Below are 13,321 nucleotides of genomic sequence, written 5' to 3'. Positions count from 1 at the left end.
TATGCTTCCCCTCTCTGGGCCAGACGCCATGAAGCAAGCTGCCAGGTCAGACATGCTGAATCTTTCCCGGTAAGACTGATGCTACACAGATTATTAGAGATGGGTTGATCGGGATATGAGAATTGGCCTGTAAGGGCTAGAGTTAATGTGCCAAGCAGTGTTTAAATGAATACAGTTTGTGTGTTATTATTTTGGGGCATAAGCAAGCCAGATGGCCGGGGTGCTGGGGACGCAGCTCCGCCGCTCATATTACAACACCATTATATCAGTCCCACTGTCTCAGTGGGTGGATGCACCCCTTGCGGTCCTGACTTCCTTGCTCATGTTTTCCCTCTAAATTCTAACTTTATACCATGGCAATCTGATAAAATATAGAGGGCTACTCCAGTGTTTTTGTATCTGTTAAGGTTTCCTTTGTTACCAAATATGTTGCCAATTTTAGAGAAGATTTCTTTAGATACTGAAAAGAAGGTATATTCTTTTGTTACTCTGAGGTAATGTCCCTCTTTGAGATTGAGGTGTGATTCTTATATGCAGTTGCAGGATGGATTCTGCTTTCATATCCATTCTTTTAGCTTGTTTCCTTTTATAAGTGAAATGAGTTCATTGATATTAAGAGATATTAGTGACAAGTGATTGTTAATTTCTGTTATATCTTTAGATGTCTGTTAAGCCCATTTGACTCATGACATCTGTTAGTTCTCTTATTTCTCTGTTAAATTTCTGTCTGTTTGACGTGTCAATTGGTGAGATGGACTGTTGAATTCTCCTACTATTTGTGTGTGGGGTTTGATGTGCAATTTAAGCTTTTGTAATATTTCTTTTGCATATGTGGGTGCTCTTGCATTTGGAGCATAGATGTTTAGGGTTGAGACTTCATCTTGATAGATTTATCCTGTGATGAGTATAACATGTCCTTCTCTGGTGTAGGAGGTCCTTCTCTATGTTGCTTTCATTGGTTAATGAATAAAGAAACTGCCTTGGCCTAGTTGATAAGGTAGAACTTATGTAAGCAGAGAAGACTGAACTGAATTCTGGAAGGAAGAAAGCAGAATAGGAGAGAGATACCATGGAGCTGCCAGAGACAGACTTGCCAAATTTTACCAAGTAAGCAACTGCCATGTGGTGATATACAGATTAATAGAAATTGGTTAAATTAAGATGTAAGAATTAGCCAATAAGAAACTAGAGCTAATGGGCCAAACAGTGATTTAATTAATATAGATTATGTGTGGTTATTTTGGGTGTAAGCTAGCCAGGTGGCAGGGACAAACAAGTAGGCCTTCACCTTGCAAGAATACTCCATCTTTTCTGATTGATTTTAGTTTTAAGTATATTTTGTTAGACATTAGGATAACCAAACTTGTTTGTTTGCTAGGTCCATTTGATTGGAAAAACTTTTCCCAACTTTTTACTCTGAGGTAATGTCCCTCTTTGAGATTGAGGTGTGCTTCTTGTATGCAGTTGAAGGATGGATTCTGCTTTCATAATCCATTCTTTTAGCTTGTTTCTTTTTATAAGTGAAATGAGTTCATTGATATTAAGAGATATTAATGACCAGTGATTGTTAATTTCTGTTATTTTCAGTGATAGTGTTTGTGTGTTTCCCTTTTGGGGGGTTTACTGGTGTGAGGTTATCTGTTGCTTGTATTTTGTGAGTGCAGTTAGCTTCCTTGGGTTGGATTTGCCCTTCTAGTAGCTTCTGTAAGGCTTCATTTGTGGATATGTATTGTTTAAATCTGTTTATGTCATGGAATGTCTTGTTTTGTCCATCGATGGTGAATGAAAGCTTTGCTGGGTATAGTAGTCTGCAATAGCATCCATGGTGTTTTAGTGTCTGTAGCACATCTGTCTAGTAGTATCTTCTGGCTTTCATAGTTTCCATTGAGAAGTTGAGTATAAATCTACTATGTCTGCCTTCATATGTTACTTGGGTTTTTTTCTTTGGAGCTCTTAATATTCTTTCCTTATTCTGTACATTTTGGGTTTTGATTATTATGTGATGGAAGGATATTTTGTTTTGTTATGTTTTTTGTTTTTGTTTCTTTTTTTTTGGTTCAGTCTATATGGTGTTCTGTAAGCTTCTTCTACCTTCAAAAGGATATCCTTCTTTAGGTTGGGAAAGTTTTCTTTTGATAGAAAAAGATCTTTTTTATAGAAAGTTTTCTATGATTTTGTTGAATATATTTTCTGTGCCTTGGAGCTAGTGTTCTTCTTCTATTCCTATTATTCTTAGGTTTTGTCTTTTCATGGTGTCCCAGAGTACCTGGGTGTTTTATACTAAGAATTTATAAGATTTAATGTTTTATTTTACCAATGAATCAATTTCCTCTCTAGTATCTTCACCACCTTATATTCTCTCTTCTCTCTTGTTTTCTATTGGTTATGCTTGCCTCTGTAGTTCCCATTTAGTTACCCAGATTTTCTATGTCCAGAATTCCCTCAGTTTGTGTTTTCTTTATTGCCCTTATTTCAGTCTTCAAGTTTTTAATGGTTTGAATACTTTGCTTCACCTGTTTTATTGTTTTTCTTAGATTTCTTTGAGAGATTTATTGAGTTCTTCCAATTTTTTTCTTTCCCTCCATTTATTAAAGTTATGCTTAAAATAACTTCTCCTGCATCTTCTGGGCTAGGATGATCAAGTCTTCCTATTGTATGACCACAGGTTTATGGTGTTACCATGATGCTATTTAGGTTGTTAAATGAATTATTGTATTGGTACCTAACCATCTCTTCCTCCAATTGGCAGTGTCTTTGTCCGTTGGTCTAATACTTGCAGTGGTTTTCTGTGTCTTTGGTGTCTGCTCTTGGTCTGCTCTGTATTATCACTGTCTATGTCTCAGGGAGCCACTGCGGTTTCCCTTGACCAACTCTCTTGGCCTGTTCTCCTAGTCTGCTTTTTTGGTTTTCTCTCTTTGTCCACTCTCTGAAGTCACAGCTTGTGCCTCATTGTTTCTCTTTTGGTCCTCTATGTGCAATTGCAGCTTGTGCTTCAGCATTCCTCTCTTGGTCCTCTTTGTGTAGTAGCAGGCTGTGTTTTAGAGTTCCATTGAGGTTGGAAGGGGATAGGAAGGTTTGGCAGTAGAGTGGGAATGTAGCTTGAAAGGTCTGATGGATTGAATGGTGATGTTACTTCCTTTAAATGTTTAATCACAGTTCAGAAGAGGCACAAGTTTGCCTTAGAGAGGAGAAAAAGGTCCCCAGAAAATTAAAGATTCACAACCTAATTTATCCAAATAGTAATAGTAGCATACAAGTCTTTGAGCTAACTTCAGTGGGAAACTAGTTATAAGCCATCGTCTTTAGAATTGAAACCCTAAAATTGAAATAACTTTAGTCATTTTATATGTATGAAATTTGTTCAGAATCAATGAACCCATGATATAAGTTGGAGATAAAATAGATAACAATATTTACATAGTATTTAAAGTCAGCTTAGTGGTTACAACTAAGGAAAGAGCAAAAGAAATAGTTACAGATATTTTCTTTGCCTGTCACTATTCATAATGATGATTCCTTAGTTAATAATTACTATTGGAAAATTTGAAGACTTTCTCTAAAATAAACAAAATAAATGCAAGAAAGAATAGTCATAGTTACAGTAATAATAATAAAATATTATTAACAGTCAACTTTACCATTTATCTATAGCACACAACCCCTTAAACTAAGGAAAAACAAAAGCTGACACTATGAACCATCCTATCTTTGTCATACATTGCACTGAAATAAACTATTTCTTTTGGAGTCAAACTGCACTTCAATATATTGCTTTAAATTACCTTAGATTCAACAAAGTGGTAAAGTGAAATAAATGGAATTTAAATTATCCAGTAACATTTTAACCTACAGTCACAAGGCAGGTAATGGTCATCCTATGTCTGAAAGTGCGTTATCAAGAAAACTATGATCAGTAAGAACTCAGAATATATTACTGTATTGATCTATGGCTTCCACTTAGTGATGTGTTTTATTCTGCGTTTTTCGAAGTACAAAAAGTTATGTTGTAGCTGAAAATACAGAATAATTCATTTTAAGCAAAACAAAATTTGCAAGAAAGAGAGATTAATTCTTGATGCAGTACTTTTCATTTTGTCCCATTTCTAAGGTATAGTTGCAAAACAAATATTCTAATGTTTGTTGTTAGTAAAATGTCTCTGTTTCTGAGACAATGATTGCAACTAGATGGGATCCCATGCTAGAAACTGAAAATGAAGTACTTGTTACTAAGTCATCAGGAACACAACCACATACAGTCTAAACTTTGATGCCCTTTACAGTCTCCAAATAATTCATAATAAGTTATATCACTCATTTTTAGTAAGTACTGGACACTGTCAGACAATAAAATGATTCTCTTAGGCTCTTACATCCTTAACAATCCTCCTCTTCTTGGCTCACTTTTATCTAATTACCTTGACTCTTCATTAAAAGGAAAAAAAAAATAAAATCTATGAGATAAATACCACGATGTGCCCTTTAGTTGGCACAGATCTTACTAAATCTCAAGAAATTTTTAGTAAATTTGCTAAAGTAAGCTGTAGAAATTACAATGTTTGCATGCATTTGCCAAAAAATAATTGTACAAAGAATAGTTTATTCTCCATAACTGGAAATATGAACATAAAATATTGGGCACAGCTTAAAGTAGTTCTTTAATGACATAGATTTCTCTTTTTTCTCTTTCTCTCTCATGCCTGGCTTATTCATAACAGGAGATTAATTATGTCTATCATTTGACTAAGTATGATTAATTAAAAATTATATTTAAGATGTTAGAAAATATTCAGATTTATGCAGTACATGTTAAATTTCAAAGCAAATGTAACTAAATATATTTCAGATTTGAGTCCCAGATATACAGCAAAACATCATCATGAAATTATGATTACATAATAATTGATGCTTTAAGACTATATCACATGTCCAAAGATATCTTTACTGAATCTGTATTAGCTAACTTTAAAGAGCTTTTGTCCCCATTTAGGAGTTAAAACTGTGTCGGTGGAAGAGCTGAGGTCAAACCCTGTACTGCCTAGGGTTTCTTTGTAATGGTCCTGAATTTATTTCCTTGCATGAAACAGGTGTGGGTCTGTTCTCTCTTGACTGAAGGTCAGAGAGGTTAAGCCTATTCTTGTTCTTTTAAAGTTACTGGTAACATACCTGAATTAAAGTGTGGCTACAAACAAGATATCCTGACCTAAGGTGTGGTTACTCAGTGTTTTGGATATTAAAATGGCCCATAGAGGTGGACCCACTCCACCTTGACCAAAGTACATAAAACTCAAGCCTGCTCCTTCATTTTAAAGACAGGAGGATTGGTCCAGAGAGTGATTGCCAGAATACTTGGTCTAAGGTATTGTTGCTGCATGTCCTGCCTAAAACATCAGAATGCTTAACTCAGGAAACAGTGGATTGATATCTCAATTACTGAAGCAAGAAATTGTTCTGTTTGTCCTGCATGTCATTTTAAAACAGTTTTTTTACCTTCTTCCCCCCTTTTTGGTTTGGGGTATATAAGCATATGGAAAATAAAAGTGGATTCATTCAGGATTCAGGATTCAGTATTCACTGGTTTGCCCTCATGTTACTATCCTGTGTCTCTGTAATTCTTCCATACTTCTGTTTCTTTTACCTAACATTTCTAATACATATGCCCCTACCCTGGAAGGTGCAAACATACAAAGGCTGGACACAAACAGATGTCACACCAACCTGTGGCTATGACAAAAAGACACTTACCTTTAACTTTTCAACTTTCAAGATTTAGATATTATAGTATCATGACACTGAGACTCTTTCTTAAATATTATTTGTTATATATTTACAATGTAATTAATGAATCTCAGATAATAAAATATAAACAAAAATAGTGATTACATTTAAGGTTTTATGTGTTTGGGAAGCAGCCAGGAATTAGCAGTATATTTGTAGTTCTATCAGGAAGAGCTGTAATACATATATTAATATGTTGGTGTATGTTTATATTTAAATATTTTCCCTTTCTAAAGAAAGTCTATTTTAATTAATTGCATATGGTCTTTGAAAATAACATCATCCAATTTTCTCAAAATATTCCTCAGATATTCTAATTTTTATCATTATTGATAAGAGAACAGACTAAGGTACTAATAAGACTGTAGTAAAAATTAATTTACCAATTATTACATGTAAAGGAGGTATGATAATATGTGAAATAGCAGTAATATATTTTGAAACTAAGTTGTTTCAAACTAGCTACAAAACTTTTGAAAATAAACAAGTTGTGTTCTATCATATTCCTATATTTTTATTTTTTTAATTAATTAATTTTTTGATCTTTCAGGACAGGCTTTCACTGTAACTATCAAGCAAGTCCTGGAAATAACTCTTGTAGCCTAGCCTGGCCTCAATCTCACAGAGATATGCCTGTCTCTGCCTCCCAAGTGCTGGGATTAAAGGTGTGCGCCACCACTGCCTGGACCATTTCTATATCTTTTAACGCCATCTATGGAATAAATTAATTTCCGTGACAATTATTTAATAGTAAATTTGGCTCAATATATTTTTCAACTGCCATTATGAAATTTAAAGACTCAGTTTTATTAATTCCATAAAATAGGATATTGGATTTGAGTTAAAATAAAATAATATTTGAACAGTTAATCTAATATTTTGATGTGGGATTCCCCTCAGTCTTATTTTAGCACTGAGCAGTCAGGAATAAACAAGCAAACTCCTTACAAATAGGCATGCCACCATGGTTGACTAAATCCATGTAAAGCCTAAAAAAGCTTGGAAAGGAATTCTAGACACCAAAAAGCAAAGTTTAGCTGCTTTTTTTTTTCTGGATGGGCTTGTCTTGCTGGTGTCATGCTGTGGATCCTTTAAGAGAGGCCTTTCTGATTCAGCAGTAGCAGAAAAACAGCCATGCATCGGTTTGAAAAGGCAGCTTCCCAGCCATGGGCTGTGCTGCTAGCATGAACTCTGACTCTTTTGGGAGGCTGAGCATTTAAATGGGGTTTGTAAGCAATGTGTTACAATCTATTTAATGGTGTGACATAGACCTGCTCTATACCTGGAACTGGGGCAATATGCTCATCTTTAAGAGGTAGTGAAGGACTTCCACCATGTTGGACTGGGGAGAGAAAGCAGGCAAGGCCGTATTACCCTTAGCATGCAATATTTTAGCATTTTAAGAAGCAGTCCTGGTCAAAAAATAATTATAAATACACAATAAAGACAAATTCAAATGGAAAAGACCTCTAAATGTGTTACAGTGCTGGATAAACGTATGTAGGCTTGGGAGAAAGAAGGAAAAGAATATAGACAGGTCCAAAAAAACAGCCAGTCATAGATTAAAAGGAGTAAAGAAAAATATGTCATGTAAAGATGGAAAATTCATAGAGTCTGGATTATGTATACTATTGTATTTTCTGTGAATATTTTGGCTGCGGAGAGACATTTGATTCAATTGATTCTAAGCTAAACCAACATATATACTTTAAAGTTATCTTGTCTTCAAAGTTTGAGTCTAAGGTTATGTTGTTCTGGAAAAGAGGTTCTTCTTTCGTTTACACAGAAGATGAGAACCTGTGGAATACTTCCAGACTAATGTGGCTTGATGGACCAAGACCTCCTGACAGGTCACTGTAAACACCCCTAAAAATTATATTGCCCAACAAAAATCAGGAAGCAGTTTGTAGAAGAACTATGTCCATATTCCCAAATATTGTTTATAAATATTTCTTTACATTTAAAGGTGGATATTCTATAGAGTTTTGCATTGGTATTGATCTTGCTCTATTGACACAAATTTAAAGTCAATTTTGTTATATGCATATTTTTTATCTTGATTATGGTATTGTGTTTGTGTAGTTCATTTTAAAATGTACTTCATAATAAAGAAATATAGGTTAATAGTAATCTATAATTGTCAAACTTGTAGTCATGTTATTTAGGTTTTATGGATGTACAGAGATGTATTTCAGATGGATAGGGATTCTTCAAACCTTTCAGGGACCTTCAGAATATGGCATTTAAGATGTTTTAAGAACTTAGAACTTTTTGTGACAATGAGACACATCTGCTCCTGGAAGCACCAGTTACTTCAAGAGGAAGATGAATATCGAAGAGGATCCTTATGGAGTTTGCTATCCATTTGGGCAAGGAAGTGCTCTTGCCTGGACTGCTTAACTGGACATGCAGAACCCAAAGAGAAATGACTGCTGAAATTGCATAAGGTCAGATGGTCCTTCGGTGTTCCTGTTTCCTGAAAGAGTTTGCCAGATACATTAAAGACACAGAATAAAGTGACTGACAAACTGCCACTATAGGTGGAACTGTCTTTGAAATTTCCTGCTTCATGGAAATTCTGCTGGATACTTTGGGCTTGTAGGCTGAAGATGGATGTCCCAACAATACAGACGAACTTTGGGTGACTGTCCAGGCAGCAAGAAGTCTCTGTCAATTCTAGAGTTTTGGAAGTTGCTTACAATGCACTTTCTGTTTATTTAGGTAATATTTTATCCTTCTGGAGTCTTTGATGGAAGTGACAAATTATAGTTATAGTTTTCCTTAGTTATGATAAAAGATAAAGTAAATATAAATATTGTAACTGTAATTTTTGCTTGATAACTGTTTTGTTATATGTAATTTTAATATGTTAAAGTTAAAACCTTCCTTTTTATTTAAACGTAAAAGGGGAGGTGATGTGGGATTCCCCTCTGTATGCTGTGAATACCATTGGTGAATAAAGGACTGCTTTGGACCTATAACAGGGTAAAATTTAGTTAGGCAGGAAAAACTAAACTGAATCCTGAAAGGAAGAAGGCAGAGTCAGCGAGAAGCAATGGAGCTGCCACTGGAGACAGACACACTGAAACTTTATTGGTAGGCCATGACCTTGTGATGATACATAGATTAATAGAGATGGGTTAAGTTAATATGTAAGAGCTAGCCAATAAGAAGGTAGAGCTAATGGACCAAGCAGTGATTTAATTAATACAGTTTATCTGTGATTATTTCAGAGCTGAGCAGTGAGGAACAAACAGCTCTCATTACAACAATGTTTCCTTTAATTTACCATAATATATGAATTTACATTGTAGTTACTATAAGACCACTATGACTTCAAAAATATTTATTTAAATGTCACCAAATTTAAGTAAAGAAAAATGAAATTGATTTTGCCAAGAATTTTTCACAGCTTTATTAATTATATCTTATATCAAAGAAATTATTAGTGAGGAATAATCTCCCAGGTTAATATAAGAAGTAAGTAATTTTTTTACTGAGTATATCAGCTCTAAATACATATTCTGGATAAAATAATACAGGTCCAGAAACATAAAAATCCATATTTTCTGTTATCTATGGATGTTAGCTCTGAATTATCAGAAGTATGTGTTTTCTTTGTAATAGAGATAAGGAAATTTCTTAGGGTCTATGGGGAGGTACTGTCAAGGGAGCGAAATATAAGGTATAATTATAAAGGGTTAAAAGGAAATAATGGAACATGAAGGGAAAAACTGGGGTGAAAGAGTATAGGTCATGGTAGAGGAAGATACTTGGGAGACATAAATAACACTAAACATGGCTTGAAGAAGGCATGTGAAAATCTACTGCTGCAAAAGCTTCCTTATATACACACAAAAACTCATTAAAATGGAGTTTTATATAACCCTACCAGACATGTAAAATTAATAAATACAAGGCTCAAATACAGTAATAGATTATTTCTTTTAGAGTTGTTGACCAGCGAGCTACCATAGACACGCAAACTTTACAGGCTCTTGCAGTTCCTCTTGGTTACTATTCTAGTTGGGCTTTATATTGCTCTTACAAAATATCATGACCAAAATAGTTGATGAGGAAAGAATATATTTCATCTTGTAGTTCCACATCACAGTGTATAACTGAAGGAGGTTAGAACAAGAAGTTAAATCAAGCAGTAATCCAGAGGTAAGAGCTGGTACAGAAGTCAAGAAGGAATGATGCTTAATGGCTATCTCTCATAGTTTTCTTAGTCTTCTTTTTTATAACAACCAGCACCACACCCAGGGGTGGCATCACAAACAGTGATGTGGCTTCTTATACATCAATCATCAGTTAAGAAATTGCCTCACATGCTTTCCTCCAATCCAAATCCGATGAAAACATTTACTCACCGGAGGTTTCCTCTTCCTAGATAATACTAGAGTGTATCAAGTTGACATAAAAATAAACCACACAATTGATCCTTTGCCAGCTTTATGCACAAACACATTATTATTCATAATTATTCAACTATTACATTTTCATCTTTATTTAAAAGACCTCATTTGAATATTAATGAATATAAAACAAATATATTTAAAATCTCACAGTTTTTTGAAACTAATATGTAGCACCGTCTCACAGAAAACTCCCTGATCATCTGGTTCTTACAGTCTTTCCATCTGATCTTTCACAATGTTACCTGAGTCATAGATACAGGAATTGCTTTATAAATGTATCTATTAGGACTGGACTCCACAAATCTGATTTTGATTGGTTGTAGTTTTCTCTAAAGGCTACCTTTATATATGCTGCAAAAAGGACAATGCTAGTAATATCAAACTGAATGGGGTAAGGCCACAAGGCATCAACCCGACGTAAAGAAATTCCATAGAAAGCATTCTATGGAATGCTGAGAGTGGAAGAAATAGTCTTCTCCAGTAAAGAAAATGAGAAATAATTGTTTATTCAATACCAAATGATGAGCCCTGGAAACATACAAATATCATTATACAGACTGAGCAAGTTGTATTTATGTATTTAGGAAATATATATTTACATATATAAATACTCATTTAACAATAATTAATAGAAAAAGAGGACATGAATTTGAAAAGGAGCAAGGAGGTATATAAAGTAGGAGGGATAAAGGGGGGATGAAGTAATGCAATTACAATCTCTAAAGTAAAAGAAACATTTAAAATAGAAGTTTAGGCCATTTTTATAATAAGTACAACAGACATTACAAATTTAAAACCTTTAAAAGTTCAGTTTCTTTATAACATTAAAAGTTCAAGCTTAACTGAACTATTCAAATACTCTTAAATAATTATTTCACCAAAATATCCATGGCCTTTCTAATATATTGGGTATGAGCATTATGATACAGGTCTTTAATCCTAGTCTGGTCTACTTTATCTAGCTCTTTACCTGCCAAGCTACATAGTGAAATCTAAAAAGGAAAAAAAATACAAGAAAAAGAAAAAAAGAGAGAGCTTACAAGTTGTTAACCAAAATCTCTCTAAAATTACAAATTCTCTTGACTGTCAGATATATGAATTAAATTAATAATAATGATGATGATAATGATAATAAAAGTTAAACAATCTCTTACGCCAAAAGTGAAGAATCATGACACAGTCACAATCAAATAAAAGTACAAACAACATCCTATATTATAAAATATTCTGGCTTGATATCTGGGACCTACTCACACCTCCAGATTTCTGGGGCTCCATTTTTCAAATCTACAGCAAGTACAGCTTGCCTCCTAGTTTCAGTCAGCTACACCCTACAGCTTCTGTTGTTCCTGGTGGTCATACCTTTTTATTGCCCTCTCCAAAATCTGGGGTCGCCCTCACTCGCTTACATATTCGCCAATAGCATCACTCAACATTTCTGTTGTTAGTCTGACCTTGTCGTGCAGTGACAAGTCTCAACTGCTCTCCATGACCTCTTCATGCTTTCAAATCTTTTGCCACCTTACAAATTAGTAACTTTGTCTATTAACATACAAGGCAGCCTTAGTCTGTTTTGAACCCTAGTTTCTATGTGCTGACTATTGAGGAGTCACTTCCCAAAATAGTTTTGTCCCAAATAATTCTGGCCTTTCCTTAATCACAGCTGATTTCACACCTCCAGCTGACATGCATTCCATTTTTTAAAAGGAAAACAAATATTTAATTCAACTCTAGTGTTGATAGTCTCTTGTTAATCACAACTCTTCAGTTTCAGTGCGCCAAAAGCCACACGTTCTTAACACACAGTTTCACAAAAATTGCCCTGTTAATATTTTTCCTTCCCTCTGAAACTTCACAAGCAAGGCCTCCATTATCTGCATTGCTTTCATGATGATTTTCTACATTCTCACCAAACAGCACACTGAGTTATGAGCACTCAATGGCTTCTCTAGTCCAATGTTCAAAAATCTTTCCATGACCATCCCTAAAACACAATCAGTACTTTCATAGTAATTCCCCACTCCTGGTTCAAACTTCTTTCTAGTTAGGGTTTTTATTTCTGTGGTAAAACACTATGACCAAAAACAAGTTGGAAAAGGAAATATTTCTTTCATCTTACAGTAGAACATTACAGTTTCACACTAAAGGAAGTCACAGAAGGAACTCAAACATAGAAGGTACCAGGAAGCAAGAACTGATGTAGAAGTCAGAGTATTGCTACTGGATTGCTCTCAAAGCTTGCCTAACCAGTTTTCATGAAATTCCAACTCTATTGAGCTAGGCCCTCCAACATTAACCATTAAACAAGAAAATTTCCCAAATTTCTCATGGGCCTTTCTGGTAGAGGAATTTTTTCAGTTAAGTTCTCTTCCCAATGACACTAATATGCGTCAAGTTGATATAAAATTATCCAGCACAGCTATCATCCAGAGCTTAATGGCAAAAATTTATTACTAAAAACACCACACAGTTGAGTCAAAAAACATTTTCAAAACAACCTGGTAAACATCCACAAGCTCCAACAGTAATGGCCTAGTTTTTATAGTGCTTAAAGGGGCTATATAAGCAACTAATCATCAAAGATATCCAGAAATGAACCCCGTGAAATGCTATAATAGCAGACCTTGAAATGCATGGTGCAACAGAGGCATATATATTATGGGAGAATTCAATGACTTTTTTGATTGGATTTAAATACCCCTAGACAAGTGAAATCATTACCTGACATTATCATTAGTCCAAAAATCTATGGTTAAAAGGTCATAGGTGTTAGGAGAGAGCCTGTTAGTATTTTTTTTGTTTATTTTTTGAGACAGGGTTTCTCTGTGGTTTTGGAGCCTGTCCTGGTACTAGCTCTTGTAGACCAGGCTGGTCTCGAACTCACAGAGATCCGCCTGCCTCTGCCTCCCGAGTGCTGGGATTAAAGGTGTGCGCCATCACCGCCCGGCAAGCCTGTTAATATTATTTTGATAAATAGATAACAAATCAAATAAACACAAATGACTCATCATTATACCCATACATCAATGCATCTCCCATCTTTTAGCCGAGAAACTACTTTTTGTAGTAAATGCTTATTAAAACAGTGATATGCAACTGATCAAGAAACAGAGAGAGAGAAACTT

The sequence above is a fragment of the Microtus ochrogaster genome, unplaced genomic scaffold (assembly GCF_000317375.1).
Source record: "Microtus ochrogaster isolate Prairie Vole_2 unplaced genomic scaffold, MicOch1.0 UNK13, whole genome shotgun sequence".
NCBI classification, from domain to species: domain Eukaryota; kingdom Metazoa; phylum Chordata; class Mammalia; order Rodentia; family Cricetidae; genus Microtus; species Microtus ochrogaster.
Note: the sequence above shows the minus strand (reverse complement) of the source record.